At 35.8% G+C, this 22,251-nt stretch overlaps 1 protein-coding gene across 4 annotated transcripts in view; it reads left to right on the top strand.

Annotated features, from left to right (window-relative positions):
• The first annotated feature begins 7,745 nt into the window (after nt 1–7,745).
• The window catches only part of TNFRSF19 (TNF receptor superfamily member 19), an 88,941-nt gene continuing 74,435 nt past the window's right edge, over nt 7,746–22,251 (top strand). Inside the window, exon 1 of one of the 4 annotated variants that reach the window (XM_074303658.1) lies at nt 7,746–7,876. The gene's annotated coding sequence lies outside the window, so the exon portion shown is untranslated. Of the gene's footprint in view, nt 7,877–7,994; nt 8,184–18,411; nt 18,688–22,251 lie in introns of those variants that run through there. The other 3 variants (XM_074303656.1, XM_074303659.1, XM_074303657.1) reach the window with 3 other exon arrangements.

Raw genomic sequence — 22,251 nt, 5'->3', positions numbered from 1 at the left:
TACTTACAAAGGAACTGAAAGCATGTGTAAACTAGCAGGAGTCTATTTCCTGCCTTTTTTAGGGAAGCAGAAGCAGAGAAAGACAAGTACTGACTGGGACTTTCAAAATGGGAAAGAAAGAGGTTTTAGAAATCTAGTACTACATGTACCTGAACAGATACCTCTATAATATACAGTATTCATCTACCTTTGCTTGAATACTTATATGGAAGAGGATCGTACAACATCTTGAGGCAGTCCATTCCACTTTTCATAGAATCCAAGAGTGGGAACTGGAAGAGGTAAAAGAATCTATCTTTATTGTTGTTGTTCAGTCATTTCAGTCATGTCTGATTCTTTGTAACCCCATTTGGGGTTTTCTTGGCAAAGATAATTATAGGAATTTACCATTTCCTCCTCTCATTCATTTTATAAATGAGGAAAATGTGTCAAATAGGGTTAAGTGACTTGCCCAGGGTCAAGCAGCTACTAAGTGTCTGAAGTTGACTATACGCAGGGACTTTCAAGAGACTTTGAATGAGAAAATCTTATGTAAGAGGGATGGATCAGAGAGCTGGGTATATTTGTTCTTGTCAGCATTGAGGGCACTTCCTAGCTCACAAGGTGACTGTCTGATAAGTAGCAGTTTGGTTTCAAAATATGAATCATGTCCAAGAATTTTTGCAGTGAGGATATACTATAAATGAGTTAAATGCTGGCTAGCCCCACGGTAGCTATAGGTATAGTGGTTATTTTATTTTAATACATATTTGTTTTGATTTCTTTTTATTTACTTCTTGAATCGTTAGAAAAGAACTATATCCAGTCAAACCATGATTGTGTGATATCACAATTAAATCATATTCATATAATTAGGGTCCACTAAAACAAAGCACAAAAGGTGGAGGGCTATTTCCTTCTTTGGTGGAGGCTAAAGCCAAGAATATAATTGGACGAATCCACATTGATAATATCCTCTTAACAAATGAGACAAGTAGCTCATGCTACCCTTCTGCAAAAGAAGAGCTAGGGGTTAGATATTGCCAACTCTCTAAGAATCTTAAGAAAATTCCCTATATTGGGTAGAAAAAAAATAATTACCTTGGTAAATGTGGGATAACCCCCAAAATGCCTCTGAGCAGGCTGGTCCTCATCATTGAAATAGGTCAAGTAACTTGAGTTACTAGTAGCTCATCCAAAACTCACAAACATACATATAATGTGTGTGTAAATATATGTTAAATACATGTATGTGTATAAATGTATGTATACACACATAGATAGATAGATAGATGTGTAGTATATTACAGTACATATATTATGTGTATGTATATGCATAATATACATATGAATGCATATTTAGAGCCTTATACATACATATATATGTATATGTAAATATAGGGAGATGTGTATACATATTATTTTTTCCAAGATATTTTATAGAGACTAATTTGGCACAACAAACAATTAAGTAGACATTCTGATTAGAATGTATGATTTGTTATCTATTTAGACTAAATTACCTTGTGGTTCTTTCTAACTTTGCAGTTAGAATCTTATTTTCTGATTCATATAGTATTATTCCATTTGATTTATCAAAGGTTACATGGTTCACGAAATAGAATTAAAAATTGAGATTGTCTAGAAATTTAGGAATTTGGAAAGCGTATCATGTATATATTCTCTAAATCTGCTTTTCACTGAGCTGCTTATTAAGTAAAATTTCATGCTATTAGTGTAGTCCTAGGACCTCATGGTTTCCAAGGCATGTAACCTCTTCATTACTCCATTTCCTTATCTCTAAATTCAGAGTTTGATCTTCCTAAAAGACCTTTAAGTATCTTTCCATTTCCAAATCTCTGATCCTATGAACTTTACATGCAAGTTTTACTTACCTAATAAAATGTTAATAGTTTCACTAATGTCCTTTAACTCATTTTTTAAAAAAAATGTTTGAACAATGTAGCAAGTTTAAAAATAACCAATGCAAGTATAGCAGATTCTCTCCAATGTGACTATTCTCTCCCCTATGTAGCCAGGCAAGCTACAAATCCCTTTCAAGATCCTAGAGCACACTGAGGATTTTGTGGTATCTCTACTACCATTGCCTTGAGTCCCCGTTGATTATGTTTCCCTGACTATTAGATGTTCATAGGGAACACTCCAGCTCCATTTAACGAATTAATGTCAATTAGTCTTTATAAAGGAAAATTTACTTTGGAAATATAGCAATAATAAAAGCACGAATATTTCTTCCTTTTACCTCAAGAGCATAATGTCCTCAACTCTTAGGGATTTGGGAGAAAGTGACCAGTTTCTATATGGTATTGGTCCCACCAAGTTCATCTAAATATGGCATCAACAGAGTTCTTGTCTCAGTTCATACTAGGCTGGGTTGTGAAATTACTCCCTTGCTTCTTGGGACATTAAAGTGGAGGTGGCTATATAACCTATTCTCCTCTCACTTAAAATGAAAAAGAACAAATTCTGAAGCTGAATGAGAATTCAAGTCTACATTCACAAGATCACATAGCCTTAGAAAGGCCTTAGACTTCTTCCTTAGCAGTATCTTTCATTAAATGCCATGAAGGAAGGAATCAAAAACATCTACCAAAATGGAGGAGTCAAACAAAATGTCAAAGATAAGAATCCCAGAGTGCCTCAGGCCCTTCTGAATGTCTCCACTGCCAATCAAAGAGCTATACATTCACTGCAGTGTTCACCAACCAGAGCCAGTGATAGAATACTTACACATGCTTTACCATCTCTCCAAGGTACCTCATTATACATCATCATCTCTAGCCTCTCCCACCTGGAGAAATTGCACCAACTGACATGTGTACCATACTCTGTACATGTACTCTTATTACACAAGTATTTTTTCATGGAATCCATAAAATGTCCTTAGTAAAGAGAAAATAAGACCTCACATTATTCACAAGTTGATACAGTGAGCTTAATGAACAGTGAAACTTAATACCAAAACAACTTGTCCAACCTGAAGCAATAACTCATTGTCATCATAATTCACATGGCCTATAACATGTTAAAGTAAAGAAGTGGCAGAAATGTGTTGCAGATTCTCAAGAGAATTTAGCACAGAAAGCAGAGACACAGCAACTAAAGTACAATTTATTGAAGGGAGAAGGAGAAGTTAATTTGATATGACAACAGAATTAAAAGCAATCAATTTAAGACTGTAACTGGGCTTTTTAAAAGGGGAGAATTTTTTGCATCCTGTATTTAAATTGCTCCTGTCACCATACTATCCAACAGAATTTAGCTCAGCAAAGGTACTTTGAAGAAAGTTTTCTCCCAAGTCTTTTTTAATGCAATATACCAAATCAAACAATAAATTTAAAAACAAAACAAAAAAGAATAGTGAGACCAGCAGCAAAAAAAAAAAAAAAAAAAAAAAAAAAAAAAAGTTCATTTAGAATGTAGTACTAATGAGGCCACAGTCATAAACTCAGTCCTTGCATATGTAAGGCAGACTTTTAATTTCACTTGCTTCTGTGCCAACAAATTATACCTCTAAATTTAACATCATCTTGCAAATGTTTCTCATTGGCGGCACGGGCATTAGGCCACTGAGGACAGATGGATTAGCCATCAAACCATTATCATACATGAAAACTAAGTCCAATAGTATACTGATTGTGAATGTGTCACATCATGTCCACAAGGAAAAGCTGGCTAATTTTTCAAGTTATTTTTAAAATAAATTCTTAGATTACAGCCAACATTGGACTTCTCACTAAGTCTTGAAATACTTTTTTCTCCCTTTTGATTGTATGTGTGTAGGTATGAGTGAGTGTGCAGATGGAGCATTAGATGCCTAGGTTTCATTTGGATCACTGTTTTCCAAAGCCTGCTCTGAGGATACTAACTATTCTTGGTGAAACTTCAGCAATACTGAGCTCATCTATTCAATTTTATTTGTGGCTTTGACAAGAGTACAGGGTATTAAAGGTAAAACTTCTTTTTTTTAAGTTTCAGAGATTTCATAAGTATTATTGTCATTTTTAATACAATGTAAATTTAAAATTTTAATACCATATTTTATTGATACAGAACTCCCAAGGAGGAGTTCGCTCACTCTGTGCAGATGGCCTCCACTCTACAACTTCAAGCTACAAGTCAACATTGAGAGTTTAAGAAAGGGACTTGCTCTGAGTCAAGCAGCTATTGTGTATCAGAGGCATCTCTTGTACTCAGGTCCTCCTGGTTCTCAACCTGCAATTCTATCTACTACTGAAGGTAGTGTTCAACTGTTCCATAAGAAACAATGAAGGACATAGAGAAGTATGGGAAGATTTGTATGAATGAATTGCAAAATAAAGGAAGCAGGACCATATACACAATTACTAGAAAAGTAGAAATAGAAATTACAACAAAAAAGGAAATTCACCTTTTTAAAATTATATTGATCAAACTCAAAGAAAAGAAAATCTACCCTTTTCCTTTTTTTACAAAGATGGAGAATCATGGTTAGTTTTTTTAACTGCTTTTTTTTCCCTCTCTCTTTAATTTTTTTTTTCTTACATAGGATGGTTTTCCAGGAAAGAGAGGAGGAATGATAGATTTGGGAATAAAATTAATGTAAAAGCAAAGAATATCAACAATTTTTTAAAAAAGAAATGAAATGAATTTGATTTAAAGTTATGACTAATAAGGAAGCATTCATAAAAGAGGAAAAAGAACCACATGTGCAAAAATGTTTGTAGCAACTCTTTTTGTGGTAGAAAAAAAAATTGGAAAATGAGTAGATGCCCATTAATTGGGGAATGGCTAAATAAGTTATGGTATATGAAAGTAATGGAATATTATTGTTCTATTAAAATTATGAACAAGCTGATTTTAGAAAAGCTTGGAAAGATTTATATAAACTGATGTGGAGTGAAACAAGCAAAATCAGGAATACATTGCACACAGTAACAGCAAGATTATGTGATGATCAACTGTGAAAGACTTGATTCTTCTCAGCAGTTCAGTGATCCAAGATAATCCCAATAAACTTTGGATAGAAAATCCCATTTGCATCTAGAGAGGGAACTGTGGAGACTGAACACAAATCAACACATGTTATGCTCACTTTTTTTTCCTCTTTTTCTTCTGTTTCTTTTTTTTTTTCATGATTTTTCTCTTTTGTTCTGATTTTTCTCTCCCAACAGGATTTATAAAGAAGTGTATATAAAAAAAATGAAACATTGATTTATTTTTAAAAAAGCTTTATCTTTTACAATGTATTCTACGATAAAAGAGGTGTCTTATAAGGAGCATAAAAGTCAGAATATTTGGAGACCTGAACTGAGTTTGAATTCTAGTTCTACACTGAACACCAGTGTGACATGAGGCAAATTATTTCACTTGTCCCAGCCTCAGTTTCTTCATATGTAAAAGAGGTCTAATTAGATCTTTTTCATTTCTAGATTCTATGAAAAAAAAAAAACCTGCCTATAAGAAAGGAATAACTGAATAAATACTTATTCAGCACTCACTATGTACCAAGTACTCCAAAAATACTAAGAAAGGCAAAAGATAGTTCTTGCTCTCAAAGAGGAAAGAATAGAATTCTACTTTTCCCTTTCAGTTTTGCAAAAATATCATTAATTATTTTTTACTTTTGAAAACCAAAATAATTTCCCTTCCTCCCATGATTATAAAAATAGTAGAGAACTCACCTCTCTTGGTTTCCAATTCCTCATTGGTAAATAAGGGAGTTGAACTAGATGACCTCTGAGATCCCTGCCAGCTCTCAATTTATGACCCTATGATCTTGAAACCACAATTTGCTGTTCCCTCATACTGTGTTACAAAAGAAAACATGGTCAGATAAAAATTAGATTCTCTTCAATGCCACATTATCTTACTTCAGATTTTATGATAAAAAGAAGTCAAATTAGGCCATCATGAGTTTCTGTTCATAGATTGTAAGAAATAAACAAAAGAGGGGAAAGTTTAATGTAATTTTAAATACTCATTCAAGATTGACAGTGTAGAATTGAACTATAGTATGGTATTCAGTTTAATTTTTTATTTATTAAATGTCACTGAGTATGACGTTCTAGGTGCAGTTTAGAATTGTCAGCTAGGTGGTGCAGAAGATAGATAGGCCAGACCTCAGAAAAATCTGTGTTCATATACTGCCTCAGGGACTTTTTAACTTGTCCTGTCCTTAGACATTTAACCTCAGTTTCCTTATCTTTAAAACTAAATATAATTATAGAGCACTTATAGCAGTTCTATGAATAAATGATATATTTGTGAAATACTTTGCAAACTTTAAATTGATAAGTAAATTGCATTTAATTAAACAAGTTTGTTAAGTAAAAGGCAGCTAATCTCAGCAATGACAAATCCAATAGACTTGGAGTGGAAAATGCCAAAAAGAGAACTATAGAGATTGAATGTGGTTTAATAATTTCACTTTTTTGGTTGTTGCTTGCTTGCTTTTTCTTTCTCATGTTTTTATTTTTATTTTTTTTGGTCTGATTTTTCTTGCAAAACAGAAATATAGAAATATGTTTAAAAGTATTGCACATGTATAACCTCTATCAAATTGCTTGCTGTTTTGAGAAGGGAGGAGAAAAAAAAATTTGAAACACAAAATCTAATTTAAAAAAAGAATGTTGAAAACTATCTTTGTATGGGGAAAATAAAATATGCTCATGTGAAAAAAATTTTAGGCAACTAAGTGTCACAGCAGCCTTGGCACTATCTGTGTGACCCTGGATAAGTCACTTAACTCCATTTGTCTGAGTTGCCTCATCTGTAAAATGAGCTGGAAAAGATAATAGCAAACCACTCAAGTATCTTAGCCAAGAGGAGTCTGACCTGAGTGAAAAACATTATTTTTACCCATGCATGGCCGTACATTACTTCAGAAAGACCAATGAAAACATATTTTTGGATTTCATTATACATGAAAGTACTTTGCTTTTATATATCATGTAAAGATCCTAAAATATTTAATAAGTCTTAATGAATTAAGCCTAACAACACTGAACATACGGAGGTGTTATTATATCCAACTTACAAAATTAGAAACTAAGGAAAAGACAAGCTTGAGTAGGAGCCAGGGGTCACCTAGTGAGTTGGTGGCACATCTGAGAACAGAATCCAAGAGGCTGTTGTCTGCTGATTTAATTACTTGTTCAGACCGCCTCGTTTTAATTTTGAATGCCATTAGCTAATTTATAATGGGTTTCTTCCATTTTGACTTTCAAGAAGAGGATAATTTGCTTGGATTCTTAGAGATCTCTTTCTCATTCAGTTGGTTGCTATTGTTGCCATTCACCCAGTCCATCTGGCGATTTGGAGACATTTTTCATAATTACTTGGCAGCTTTATTAAATTGTTCTGAATGTCAGATAGAATGTCTTTGTGGGAACGGTGATTTTTGTCAAAGATAAGATTTTAAATGCTCTTATTTGGCACTTTATCAGGGATCTTATCACGCATAAAAGCTCTAACTATTCACTCTCCCTTCTCCCTAGGAAGCAGATAACAGGAACTTTGAAATGAGCCCAGTGCTGGTTACAATGGACTAACCTGATTAGAAATCTTGCAAACTCTAGTTCCTCTCTCGCTCGCTCGATGTATTCCCCCACAGGCTGAATTATAGCTCTCCTACCAGTCCCACAGCGTTGAATGATGTCATGGGATCTGCAGTTCGCCTAGATGAAAGGGATAAAGCACAACCCGCTGGCACTAGGAAAAACTCCCAACACACAATCCACAACACAGCTTGGGAACTGAAAAAGCTACAGATCCAGCCACTCAACTCGGGGGAACCCAGGAGGAATCCTCCGCTTTCTCCCGGCCCAGAAACCCAGGGAAGAAGCCAAAGTGAGCAACACTTAACAAAGCCATTTAAGGACCAGAAGGCGGGGAGGTAACTACCTGCTGAAAAGAGAATTTTCTTTTTAACATATCTTTAAAAAGAAAAAAAGCCCAAACAATTTAGCCTGCCTTTGATGTAATGGCATCTGATCACTGATCAGATTACAGGCATTTGGTCTCCGTGCTCGTCTGCCTTTGATCTGCACGGTTAATTTTATTTTCCTGGATTTGGAGTTTCGTCTGGGCTTGTGCTGACACACATTTTTGGGGGAGGAAGAAGCATTTGGTACAGAAGTAGTGCCAGTGTGAAACTAAATTACTGAAAGGGCGGAGACTGGAGAGATTTCAGCTCGTTACAGGTACAACATTTTATATTTTGTTGCAGGCTTTTTATTATTATGATCTATTATTATTCTCCTCTGTGTGTATGTATATTTGGAGCAAATAATTTTAACCCTCTCGGGCCAGAAGCTGTCTGTCGAATGCAACGCCACCCTTCTAACTATGCTTGTCAGAGGAAATGTAATAGTTGATTTATGCAGCAAGCATTGTTTGCAGTAGTATGTTTGCACAATTTGCTGTGAAAAATTTAGTTGCAAGCAAGCAGAAGAGACAAGTCCATCTAACCCAAGTAAAAGACTGTGACAACTTAAGCATGCAGCAGAAGTAACGCTTACAAAGAGTAGATGTAGTTTAAATATGTAGGTAAATATAAATGTAGATTAAGTATGTAGGATTTAAAGATTTTTGTTCGTTTTAGTTTTCTTGTTTATCAATTGCAATATTTGATTTCTTTAAAGACAGTTTATTTAAAACAAATTACTTATATAAAAAACAAATTAAATATCTTGCATAAATTATGTTCGTGTGCTTTTTATATGTATATAAATCATACATAATATATATTAAATATACATGTTAAATGAATATTTATATATATATATACACACATAAACACTGCAATTACATGTCTTCCTGTAGTTTACCGAGAATATTTGAAAAAATGTAATTATTCAAGCTTTTGATGTATAAAATTAAGTCTCTCTTTTTTTTTTAAGTGAAGCCAGGTTGCCCTTAACTTGGTTGGAAGCGCTGTGCACATATTATGAGCCTTTTGGAAAGATCAAAGCCCATTTAAAAGAGGACTCAAAAATGTTTTATATTAATTGCCAAATTAGCATTCAAATGCACAGTGATAGCCACTCCCAGTTAAAATTTGCCAGTTGTTTATAAAAATTATCTGAATGTCAACACTAAGTATTTTAAATAAAATGTTTGAGTTTCACTTCAAGTTCAGTTAAGATATACTGTGGCAAACCACAAATCTAACCGAGCTGATGAACTGAATTTGAAAAGAGAAAGTTAATTATTAGCAAAACAAGACAATCTCAAGTACCTTATCAGCTCAGTAAGTACCAAAATATCTGAAATCTTTTCATTTTGAACTTAATCACAATAGGACTCTGTGAAATAATGGCGAGATCAGAGTTTTTCTCATTGAATCATTAAGAACTTCTCCCCCCCCCCCCCCATCCCATTCCTTGTTTTATTTGGGCAGACTATTCAGTTAGCATAACAATACTCTATTTTGTGTTGGCTAAAAAAAGAGAAAAAAAACCCAAGATAAGGCTAAATGGTGATTGGACCAGTTACCATTTATCCTGACATTTTGATGAAACTAGTATGGCCTAATGAGGCCTGATTTCATCTATCATTAATTTTCCCAAACCAATTAATTTGCATTCCTTTGTAAAGTAGCTGCCTGATATTAGGAGGAGGGCAATTAGCACTGTAGGTTTGATTTTCCTACTTTGATAGTTGTCAGAGGAGGTTATTTAAGCCCATGCCAAGCTGACTGTGATTTAAAGGGCTGTCAGTAAGAATTTAATCTTTCAGTCTTAACTGTTGCTTTTACTGGTGCCAGGAGAAGTATTTAAAATTTCATTCTCCTAACAATGCAACAAATTATGACCATGACCTCCCAAAGCATCACTTTTAATTTTTATATATCTTATTTAATGTACTTCAGACTACTTCAGCCTAACTGTACCAGGATGTAAAGAAAACTCAAAGAAAGGACTATGAAGTCACAATTGAGAAAGCAGCCTGTAGATACACTTTGCCCTAGCCCTCAGGATTGTCTCAATCATTTTTTCCCCTTTTAATTCAGCTTCACATAGTGATTTATCCTTTTGTTAATCTCATTATAACAAACTCGAGCTGTCTACACAGAACAAAATGAAAAAAAAAAAAAAAAAAAAAATTGGCTAACATGTGGTTAATTCAGGCCAGAGGGCCAGAGCAGGCAATTCAGGTCTCCCCTCCTCAAACCATTTTACCTGAATTAATTAAATTAAATAAATAACTGCTGACTTTGTATAGACACAGCCTTAGGCCAAGAAATTAAACAAGTTTAAGAAAGAACAATTGGCTGGAGCTTTAATTATAGGTTTCCATGTCAATGAACTAGCAATTCTCAGTTTACAAAAAGTACACCGTGATTAATAACTGTTCAAAGATTGCCCTGGCTGTGTGTTGTGGTGGTGGTGGTGAATGTACCAGATTGCTTAGTGAGTAGCATAACTTTCTAACAACTGTTATAACAAGTGTATTGTGTAGCCGGCCGGGGAACAATGTTAGTCTTTGAGATATAAAGATAGCAACTTCCTCTGGCATGCATTTTCTGCTACTGAAACAACTATGTCAAGCACTTTTGTCTATCAACACGGTAACTCCAAATTACTTCTCAACTATCCGTCTTTTGCTTCTCTACCACATGAATAGGTTTCTACATTCCTACCAGGGAGTATCAGATACACCAAGTTAGTAGGATTAGCAAGGCAAGCAAAAGTATGCCTTCTAAAAATATTATCATTATGGTGATTTATCACCACATTTAAAATAGTTTTTGTGAATTTTCTAAATGCCATTGATGGGAAATTGTAATCAGCCAACTTTCTGTTTTAAGGAAAATTTGGAATTTTCATAAATTTTTCCAGTGAGCTCCCCAGACACTTTTACAGTAGCTTAAAACTGCAAATGCTAAAAGTCCCATTGATATTGTGAAACAATTGTGGACAAATGTCATTACCTGTTCCATATATAGAAGCTCTTATAATTTTTTTTAAAATCACTCTCCATATTAGTGAGAATAATTTTCTGTAGCCTTTCCTGCTTTTTTCTTTCTTGAAAATGAAATGCTAAGCAGAAAAAGCAAATACTCTAGATAAGGAATGTATTAAGGTACTTGCCAGTGCCAGTTAAAGTACTGTGGATAATTTGCTTGCAAACTCTAATTTCTAAGACCCACATACATTTTTCTAGGTAAAATAGCCATCATCCACTATTAATACTAGATTATTACAAATGGTCGTGTAGAACTCAAGAAAAATTCCAGACTGGTAATAAATTCTTTATTAAAGGTACTAAAAAGTGGCAACAAGATTATTGTTAAAAAAAAAATTAACATGGTTTAGATCTTTTAAATCTTCTCTTATAATACCTTTGCATATTTTATTTGAATAGATAATTATAGGTACCATAATTCTACCAGTTATCACAAAGTCCAGGGACAGTGTAGGAGAGTGAACAGAGTTAGCCCTGTTGCTGTGCAAACCTGTTTCTTGACAATCTCTCAGTACCCTTCAGCAACTCTATAAATTAAAGAGCAGATACAGGACACAAGTGAGGTCCAACAAATATCACAAAATTTTAGAGTTTAAATATTCATCTACTTGTCCTCTTTTTTCAGTATAGAACTTTCCCTTAGCCACTAGGCTGGTCTAAAGCTTTCCTCTCTTAGCAGAGGAATGGGTCTTCCCCAAAATGAGATGAAGATGATACAAAGCAAAAAACTCACATTTGAGGCATTCTGATGTAGAAAGGAAAAGAAGTCATTTTTAAAGAATTCAACCTGAAGTGAAACATGGAGAAACCGTTTTTTTATCAGAGTTGAGAGGAAGTTGGAACTTCCAGAGAGAACAATTTCTGTTCATATTCATAGCACAAACTTCTACTGCTACCTCATCCTCCTTCCTCTAAATAGACAAGAATTGGGGAAGGAGAGGGGGAAAAGCAAGAGGGAAGGAAACACAGGCAGCTTTTCTAATCTCTAAACCAAAGATGACTCCAGCCTATCTTTTGCTAACTTCTAACTTCTCTACTATAGAAAGAATAGAATTGACTTAAGTTTGAATCTCCTATTTTTACATAAAAGGATGAATTTAACCATATAGAAATGCTTGGGGCAGATTTACTTATTTATTTATTTATTTATTTATTTTTAAAAGAAAGTATGTTCTCAGCAGCTAAATGGCAAAATGCATAGAATGCTGAGCCTAAAGTCAGGAAGAGTCATTTTCTGGAGTTCAAATCTGGACTCAAACACTAGCTGTGTGACCCTGGGCAAGTCATTTAATCCTATTTGCCTCAGTTTCCTCATCTGCAAAATAAATTGGAGAAGGAAATGGCAGACCATTTCAGTATCTCTGCTGAAAAAATCCCAATTGAGGATCATAAAGGATTAAACAGAACTGAAATGACTTGAATAACAACAAAATGTTCTCAGCACTGTGCCCTAAATTATGACAAATGTATTTGCATCATTTCATTTAGCAGATATCATATATGTAAAGTATGATGTCAAAATAGCCTTTATATTCTATTTATAAGTTAATGTGTATATGTACTACATGTACATGTAGATACAAGCATACATTTGTATATATATATATATACACATAAGTATATGTCTACTTGGATATATATTAGACCTCCAGGGTTTTAATTAAAGTCACAGTATTTCTCTAGTCTACCTTTCCAGGCTTATTATATATTATTCCTTCTCATACACTTTATATTTCAGCTGAACTGTCCTAGTAGCTAGTCCCTGACAACATTCCATCTCTAGATTCTGTGCACAGGCTGTACCCATTGGAACTTACTCCTTCATTTTTGCCTCTTAGAATCTCTGTCCACCTCCTATAGAAAACTTTTCCTATTTTACCCATATGCTAGGCCCCCCATTCTATTATTTTGGATTTATTTATAAGAGGATATGTTGTTTCCTTTAGAATGAAAGCTATTTTAGGGTAGATATTATGTCATTTTTACCTTTATATCCCTATTACTTAGAATAATACTTGGCACATAATAAGTGCATCATCATCATCACCATCATCATAAGTAATATTTATATAGCAATGTCTGGCATCTGACCGTGAGCAAGTCACTTAATCCTGTTTGCCTCAGTGTCCTTACTTGTAAATGAGCTGAAGGGGAAAAAAAGGCAAACCACTCCAGCACATGTGTCAAAAAACCATCAAATAGAGTGACAAAGCACTGGACAACATTGAAAAGACTGAACAACAAAAATGTTTTGACTCAACATCTATTTATATGTACCTGGTATTGTCTATGAAACAAGAGCTGCCCTCAAGGAACTTCCAGTCTTCTAGGAAGAGACAAAATAAGCTCTTCTGACATTTAGAGATTAATTATCCAATTGTGTGTGTTATTATAAATACAATTGGAATTCAGAGATGTCAGTGGGAACTAAGGAATCAGAGTGGAGTCATAGAGGAAGCAGAACCAAGATTTGTTTTCAAACAGGGAAAACTATGAACCATAAAGTACAGATGCAGAAATGATCATGGTTTATGGTTTGGAACAGGGAGGATACCAGACCAAATAGGACTAAGCTTGTAACTACAGAAGAGGTCAGGTTTCCCTGTCCTAAAAGAGCCTTCCCTTGACATTTTTATCTTAGTCAGTTTCTATCCAAATATCTTCTCTCTTCCACTGCAAGATTCTTGAAAATAGTATCCATCTAGTATCCATCTCCAATAATGTTTATCTCCTCACTACCCATTCTTTTCCATATGGCTTCTACACCCACAACTAAGAAAACTTCCCCTTATAATCAAATTCAATGGCATTCTCTCTGCCCTCACAAGATCCTTCTCTGCAGCATTTTTTTTTAAATTCTTAATGATTTTCTCTTTCTATATGCTCTCTTCTGCTTCACTTCTTAATTCTCTGGCCATCTCTCTTTTACTGCCTTTTCATCATTAAGTTGGATATCCTCCAAAATTCTGTCCTTACTTTTTCTTTCCATTGCCAGTTTCATTTACTCTTATATTTCAGCTCTCATTTCTATTCAAAAGATTCCCAAATTTAATCTTCCTGAGTTTCACCTCTGCACTTCCAGCAGCCTACAGACCTTTTCTACCTTGATTCCTGTCACCCATACACTTCAACTTTTCTGCATCTAAAACTCAGCCTTATTTTCTCCTTCAAAGTGGTGCCTCCTTCTGACTTTACCAGTGGCATTACCATTAATCCATTCAATCTTTCATGTTTACAACCTTGGGGCTACTTTTGACTCATACTTCTTCTATTCATTTATTTTTAATCCAACCTGAGCTCTATCCCTTACATTTGTCCCTTTCTATCCCCACTGCTACTACACTTAGTAGTTATCCTCATTACCTCCCACTTGTAATACTACAATCACCTTTTACCAATAGTCTTGCCTCCACTTGTTTCCCATTAGCTACATGGTGCAATGGGTAGAAAGCTGGGGCTGTAATCAGACCTGAATTCAAATAATGGCCTCAGATACTTATTAAATGATGAAATTCTGGGCAAGTCACTTTCCCTCTGTCTGCCTTGATTTCCTTAACTGTAAAATGGGGATAATCATAGAACCTACTTGTCAGAATTGTTGTGAAGATTAAATCTGATAACATTTGTAAAACTCTTAGCACAGTGTAAGGCACCAATTGGGTGCGTCATAAATTTTTCCTTCCTTCCTTAATCTGCCCTTCACATTTATGCCAGGCTAACCCTTTCTATGCATATGTTTGGCCAAATAACTACTCTGACCAAAATGGAAAATGAATAGGGTAGAAAGGACAGAGTCAGAAGACTTAACAACCAGACCAGTTTTGGACAAGTATTATAACTTTGGACAAATTACCTGCCCAACCTGAAATTCAGTTTTCTCATCTGTAAACTGGTGATAGTAATGTCTTTCCTCTTTTACAATGTTGTGGTAAGGATCAAATGAGGTCATTGGTAATGAGGAAGTGGGTCTTTGCCATTGTGGTAAGCTTGATAGCAAGGGCTACCAGCTTTGACCCATTCATCTCTTAGGTTCCTGGAGCTCTCTTCAGGTTTCTTTACAACTCTGGATAATGTGTGGGGGTTCAGATGTAGAGGACAGAGAGATGATCAGTGAATAAAGACTTAGTGTTGAACACAACCTCAAAGAGATGCAATTTTGTTAGAAATGTGCTGATCATATTGGGGTTTTTACTTGTATTCTAAGGCAGGAAAAGTTGAATGGACTTTACTCTATTTAGCTAAGAGTGAAGGTTCAAAGCAAAAGTTTTCTTAGCTATCTGAGAAGATTTTATATGAACACATTGGATGCAGCTCTGCAAAAGAAAGGGAAACACTTGGCAATGGTGGAAGAAGCAATATAAAGCAGCAAATGGAGGTGGTGACTGTAGAAGCAATGGAAAAGTGAGGAGCTCTTGGACAAAATCATTTGCTATAAGAACACAAGTTCGCAGCAGCAGAGTAATAAAAGAGGCTTTATTTTGATGAAATCAAGGAGTTTCTAATTCACAACAGGAACTCAAATAGAAAAAGGGAAAAAAAAGAATCCAGGCAAGGATCAGAGAAGGGGGTGGAATGATGAAGCTTACAGGCACAAAGTAGAAAAACAAATTTACATAATGTCCTTAATTGGTACTGTGGATGGTGTAGATTGTGAAGGACTGGGGAGGATTCTTTTTGTGCTTTGAAGGGTAGAATAGGGAGAGATTAACTATAGGATGTCACCATAAGACTAGAGCCATGATGTGAACCCCAGAAGATGGAACTTACTAAAGATATTGCTTTTTTTTTTTTTTTTTTTTTTTTTTTGCCAATCTATGGCCTTTCTGTTTTCATAATTGAATTAATCGATGTGTTTTATTTTTTGATAACTTATTAGTATGAAGTGAAAGAGAAATAAGAACATCTAGAAAGCTAGAAATTAACTAAATTCAGATGTTCTCTAAGTCTCAGGAGACAGAAGCAAACTGATTACATTTATTGAAAAATTTCCAAAATTGGCTCAGGTGCTCCATAAAAGGAAGCTATTGTTCTTAGATAGATAGATAGATAGATAGATAGATAGAGATATATAGATATGTAGATATATGTCCTGCTATAAATATAGGATAGGCAATAGTATGTGGTATAATGGAAAGCAGTGACTGGAATCAGAGGGTATGGGTTCAAATGTAACTTTATACTTGATTTCAATGTGATGTTGGGGGGGGGAAATTGTTTAGCTTCTCTTAGCCTAGTTTCATCATCTGTAAAATGAGAAGGTTGGACTCACTCACCAGTGAGTGGTCTATCCATATTATAAAATCATGTGTCCAGAACAGAAAGGGACTTTCATAAGACATAAAATTATGAAAGTTTCTTCTGAATTCTCAGCATTTCCATGTATGGTTGTAATTAGTCATTATCTTCAGTCAACCAGCCAATGATTCAACAAATATTTGGATAGTTAGTAAACAGTTGTTAAGTGCCTACTGTGCACTAGGCACTGTGTTAAAAAGAAAGGCAAAAGATAGTTCAAATCCTCAAGAAAATCAAGTCTAATGGGGCAGAGAACATTCAAACAACTATGTATCAATCTCTTTTCAGAATAAAATGTGAATAACCTTGAGAGGGAAAGAACCAGAATTAAGGAGCTCTGGAAAAGGCTTTCTGTAGAATAGAGGATTTTAGATGGGACCAAAGGATTCTAGGAGACACAGATGAGAAGGAAGAAGGTGCCAGGAAGTGTTGAGTTATGTTTAAAGTATAGCCTTTGACTTCAAAAATCCTAAAAAGTATCTGGAAAGCTTTGACTAGCACACATCAAACTGCAAGAAGCTAATTCAAGAGTTTTTAATTAGTACACTTATATTAGATTCCCTTGGGATTTTGGTGAAACCTTCTCAGAATAATATTTTTAAATACATAAATAAAATACATAAGATTAAATATATTGAAATAGTTATTTTAAAAATCCATCAAATTTATTTATCTTGTCTTAGGTACCCCTGATGCTAGTCTTGTTGCTATTATTCAGTCATTATACACTCTTCACACCTCCATTTGGGGTTTTCTTGGCAAAGAGTGAAATGGTTTGCCATTTTATTTTTTTCATCTTGCAGTTTACAGATGAGGAAATTAAGGTAACAGGGTTAAGTGATTTGCCCAGGGTTACATAATTAGGACTTGTCTGAGATTAGATTTGAACTCAAGAAGATGAGTCTACTTGATTCCAGGCTCCATTTACTGTACCACATACCACATTTGTACCACATTTGGATTCCCTTTTCCTTTTTTCCTCCTCCCCTCCCCACGAAGATACTAGTACAATGCTCAAAATTATTTTTTGAATGAAAGTAACAACGATCTCGACCCACTGAGCTACCCCTTTTTCATGGCACAACCATTTGTCTATACAGACTTTTCCTCAGTCAAGAATATCTAAATGCAATATTTGAGCTCCTGCTACTAGAATGGGACTCACAGGATAGTAAGATCTGAAATCTGGCTAGGGTAAACCTGAAAAGTTTTTTTCGGAAGTAGCCTATACTTTGGGGAAAGAAGTTTTAACTATACTTAGTTAAGTGTTTGTGTCTTATACCAATTAAATTGTCAGCTTCATGGGGGCTGGGACTACTCCTTACATTTTTATCTCCCCCTTTTATGGAATGGCTCTCTGCACACAGTTGGTACTTGATACATATTTGTTGAATTAAGTGGGGGAAATGTCAAGAGCACAAGAGAAGCCTTTTGACTAGAGGCAGTTAGGTGAGAGAAGTGAATAGAGCCTTGATCTGGAGTCAGCAAGACCTGAGTTCAAATTCACCTTCCTAGTGACCCTGAACAAGTCACTTAAGCTATTTACCTCAGTTTCCCTAACTAGAAAAAGAGATTTATGAGGCTTAACTAGTTTTCAGGGTCATTGTGAGGATCAAACAGGATGTTTGTAAAGCATTTGACACAATGTCTGGCACACAATAGGTGCTTAATAAATGCTCTTTTCCTTCCTTCCACTACATCCACTACAACCGTTCTCCTTTTCTTCCTACCTTAAGAAGAGTCCAAGAAGCACAAAGCCAGCTTGCTGATAACTATCTCCTGCCTTTGGTTACCTACTCCAGTGCCTCTCTGGTGTCCTAGGAGGGAGATTATTGCTGACAGTCCACCTCATCCCAGAACCTAGGAGGAGAGCTTGAGGTTTATCGCCCCCAGTGTTGTCCCGGAGGCGAGCTACTGCTAGGTCCCGGGATTGCAGTCAGTGAGAATGGAGCAAGGTAGGACATCATCCCAGGTGCGGGGCACAGATAAGGGAGAAGAGGGGCGGGAGCGGGTAGAGTGGCACTAGCGCCCCTACAGTGAATGTTTGGTCTCTGGAGAGGCTAGACTGGCTATGAAGAAGAAGAGGGCTGGTCCTATAAAGGAGAGGAGGAGACAGGAGAGTACCGGAGAGGAGGGAGGGGCCATGCAGAGTGAGCCTGGCTAGAAGGACTGGGGAAGCCGAGGCGGTGGCAGTGACGGCTGCTGTTGCCCGGGCTACGGGAGGGCGCTGTGTGCTGGCTATAGTTTGGAGCAGCAGCTGCCAGAGCCAAGCCCCCAGAACTAGCCACCCCTTCCATCGCCGAGCCTGCTGCCTTCAAGCTCAGAGCGCCTCAACCTGGCGCCGAGCTGCGTGGGACTTAACCCTGGAGGGCCTCGCCGGAGAGGAAGGGAACCCGGAGAGATAAGTGCGCTCGGGGAAGGGCCTCCTAAGGACCGGAGAAGGTGAGCTGTCCCAGGATGGGTGCCTGGCTTAGGCTGCTACCCAGCCCAGCCCTGCCTTGCTCTGCACTATGCTTGCCTGAGGCGACTCCAGAGAGCTGGGGCTGGAGAAAAGAGGCTGCTCTGACCGTACAAGTCGGGTGCTGACCGCTGATCTCCTAGGGTGGGAACGCATCTAGTGCAGCAGAAGGTGTGAGCGTTGACTGGCTTTGGAGAGACTGAGCGCGCACTGAATGGCAGGACGCTTTGGGAAGGGATGAAGGCCCAGGATCGCAAAGTTTTTCGGGGAAGGGGGAAAAACTGAGGGATTCGGCAGGGCAAGTAAGCACCCAGGAGCCAGATAAAAGAGTGGGAAAGCTTTATTCTCTGCTGGAGGAGAAGGCTACTTGACTCTCTAAAAGCACGGGCTTGTCTCAAGGATCTTGTGAAGTGCTCCAAGATTTGGGTGATAGGCAGAAAAATGTTGAGAATTGCCTAGTCTGTGTCCAAATGCGTGGTCACCTCGGAAATAACCCTACATAACTAACTACATGCGAGAGCTGCCAGCGTGCTTGTTCCTATGGGCATCCAGGAGTAAAGACTGCTGAACTGCTTACTGATTTTAGCAGTTGGAAACAGCATCTCATATTAACAAGTTTAGTCTCTGCAATTGCAACGGGGGAGGGAGTCAGAAGGGGCTTTGGAAAGCCTCATACATAGTACATAAACATATGCTATGCTTTCTGTTGAAGGTTGACATTTATAAAGGACTTTAATGTAAAAAAAAAAATGATGTAGTAGAGCTTAACAGATTTGTGGTTGCTCTTTCCATTATAAGGAGGTGGGGTGGGGGAAGAGGTTTGATCCTCACAACCTCTAAGTCTTTATAAGTTTGCCGGTGACATTCTTTGGACATAAATATAACATGGAGTTAATTATAACCTGGGTAATAAAGGTTTGGGTGAGTTGAAATGGGAGACTGCCTTGATGATGGGACACTTTATTTTGTCTGTATTTAGCACGTAAAAAAGCTTTAATAGGATCACTTTTTAATTTTATATGAACAAAAACATTAATTTTGTAAACAAAACCCCAGACAGAATATTGTTTTTGTTCTTTGGAGAAGATCTGTATAAAGTTCACACATCCTCAGGACAATGACAGAACACATAATAAGCAATAAATATATACTGGCTGAGATGTATACTTTTTCGTGCAAAGTCTTACTTGACTTAGATTCCACTATATTAACAGCAACTGTTGTCGAAAAGGATATACATAATCTGAAGAATTTAACGTAGTTATTTCATAAATCAGATACTTTTTTTTTTTTTTTTTGCAAGGGGCAGATTATATTGCATTTGGGAAGAATTTCTTCAGCATCTTTTACATTGTACATCTTGTATGTTGGTAATAATATATCCTAGGCATTTTTTTTTTCTGTGCTGCTTCTCAAGTAGGTGAGGTTTCACATGTCACTTACTGACCAGCTTTTAAGTAGAATTTAGATTTGGTAATAGGGAGTAATTGAGTCCTTCTGCCAAAAGCTATCATCCTTCTCAAAACTATTCATCAGTAGATTGGTGCAAAGAACTATTTTAAAACAAAAGAATGTGTAAATAGGAGGCATAGATAGGAAAATAATGAACACATCTGAGACAGAAGAGGAAAATATTGGGTTGCTTAATGTCATTGTTCTTTGTTGAACTAATTCCAGAAAGACATGTGCAACTTTAATCAATTATCATTAATACAGACTATGAGAACATTAGAAGGCCATTCTTGGCATTCTCTTCACCTATTTATGCTAAAAAGCATTTTTAGTGACTCAAATTCCATTTTAATGTGGTTTGTCTTCTTTTTAAAGTATTTTTTTCTTAGCCTTGAAGGGTAATGTGAAATTACTATTAAATATGCAGTAATGCTTTGTTTCTTATAGTTATTTACTTATCCTTTAATAAAAATAACTTCTTTGCTACTTTTGTTTCCATAGAGTATATAACATGAGTTTATTTATATTATTTTCTTTCCATATTAAGTGCTAGATGATTTACTGTCTGCGTGTTTCTGGATAATCATAGAAGCAATTTTTTTTTCTTTAGCTAAAGGATCACAAAGTAGATTTTATAAAAATTTAAAATTAATCTTGCACATGAATCTGAATTTTGGAACATGAAAATTTATTTTTTCTTTTTTTATTTGGTAAAGTCCCTTATGCAAAAGTTTTGCATTAGGATCATGGGCTACATATCTATGTGACTTCTAAAAGGAAGAGATACATACAGTCTGATTACTTCAGATGAATATGATCTGTAGTTTACATAGATTATAGAATTTGTAATAGCCACATACTGCCCATATTAGATGAATGTTACCCTATCTCACTTATAATTCTACTTCATGAGCTTAGAGCTTATTGAGTGAACTTTTAATCAAAAGCAAAAAACTTCCATGCATACTCATGAATAAAGTTAGAAGTAGATTTAGAGTTAAAATAGAATTTGACTCTTCATTTTCAAATTTACTTTAGTGAACCTATATTTCTCATCATCTAATAATAAACTTTTCAAAGTTTAAAAAAAACCTATATGATTCTAAACCTAATGAACAAATATTTAAAGGGAAATATTCAAAATTGTAGCAAAAAGTTCATGTTTTGTTTTCATTTAATGCATTTTAAATAATTATGCCTAACTAGAATAAATGTATATACCAAGTCAATGAATTGATGATTGCCTTTTGATTCTACAATTATAGGATCATAAACTGGATTTTCAAAGGAATTTTAGAGGCCATCTGGTGCAAATCCTTTTTACAGGTGGGGAAACTGAGAATCAGAAAATAGAAGTGAAATGTCCAAATTTGTTGTTAGGTCTGATTTTTTGTGACTCCATGTCTTTTTTTTCCTGTCAAAGTCCCTTGTCATTTCCTGCTCCAGCTCATTTTAGAGATGAGAAGACTGAGACAAACAGGGTTAAGTGTCTTACCCAGGGTTCCACAATTAGTAAATGTCTGAGGTCAGAGTTGAACTCAGGAAGATGAGTCTTGGCTTTAGGCTCTGCACTCTTCCCACTGTCACTTAGCTGTCCCAAGATCACATAGGCAGTAAATGATAGACAAGTAACAGACAAATCCAGCTTTCCCATTGCATTGGTCTGCATTATAAATAAAATCAGTTGAAAAAAATTTGCCCAATAGCAATTTATTATTAGTCAGAGACTTAAAAATAAACTTCAAAGCTGAAGACAAAAATCCAAAACTGGTAGGTTGTGCAATGTATTTCTTTTCCATGACAGTTCATTCACAAGCTTGTTATCTTTCAGAGATTCTGACAATAATAATTAGGATAATTGAAAGGAATCATATTATTTTCTGGGAGCCTCAAAAGGTTTACTTGTGGCTCCATCTAGCCTTTTAAAAAGATTTTTCTATCTATGATAAAAATGCCCTAGCATTTATATGAAGCAAAATTGTCAAGAACACTCATTAGCCTGAGTGAGTGTTATTAAGGGGCTTCTCAATCAGCTTGTCTATGTTTTAAAGGAATGGTGAGTATTTAGCCTCAAGAGAAGACAGCAGTGGGTTATG

The sequence above is a fragment of the Sminthopsis crassicaudata genome, chromosome 3 (genome assembly GCF_048593235.1).
Source record: "Sminthopsis crassicaudata isolate SCR6 chromosome 3, ASM4859323v1, whole genome shotgun sequence".
NCBI lineage: Eukaryota > Metazoa > Chordata > Mammalia > Dasyuromorphia > Dasyuridae > Sminthopsis > Sminthopsis crassicaudata.
This window is presented reverse-complemented; position numbering and strand designations above follow the sequence as displayed.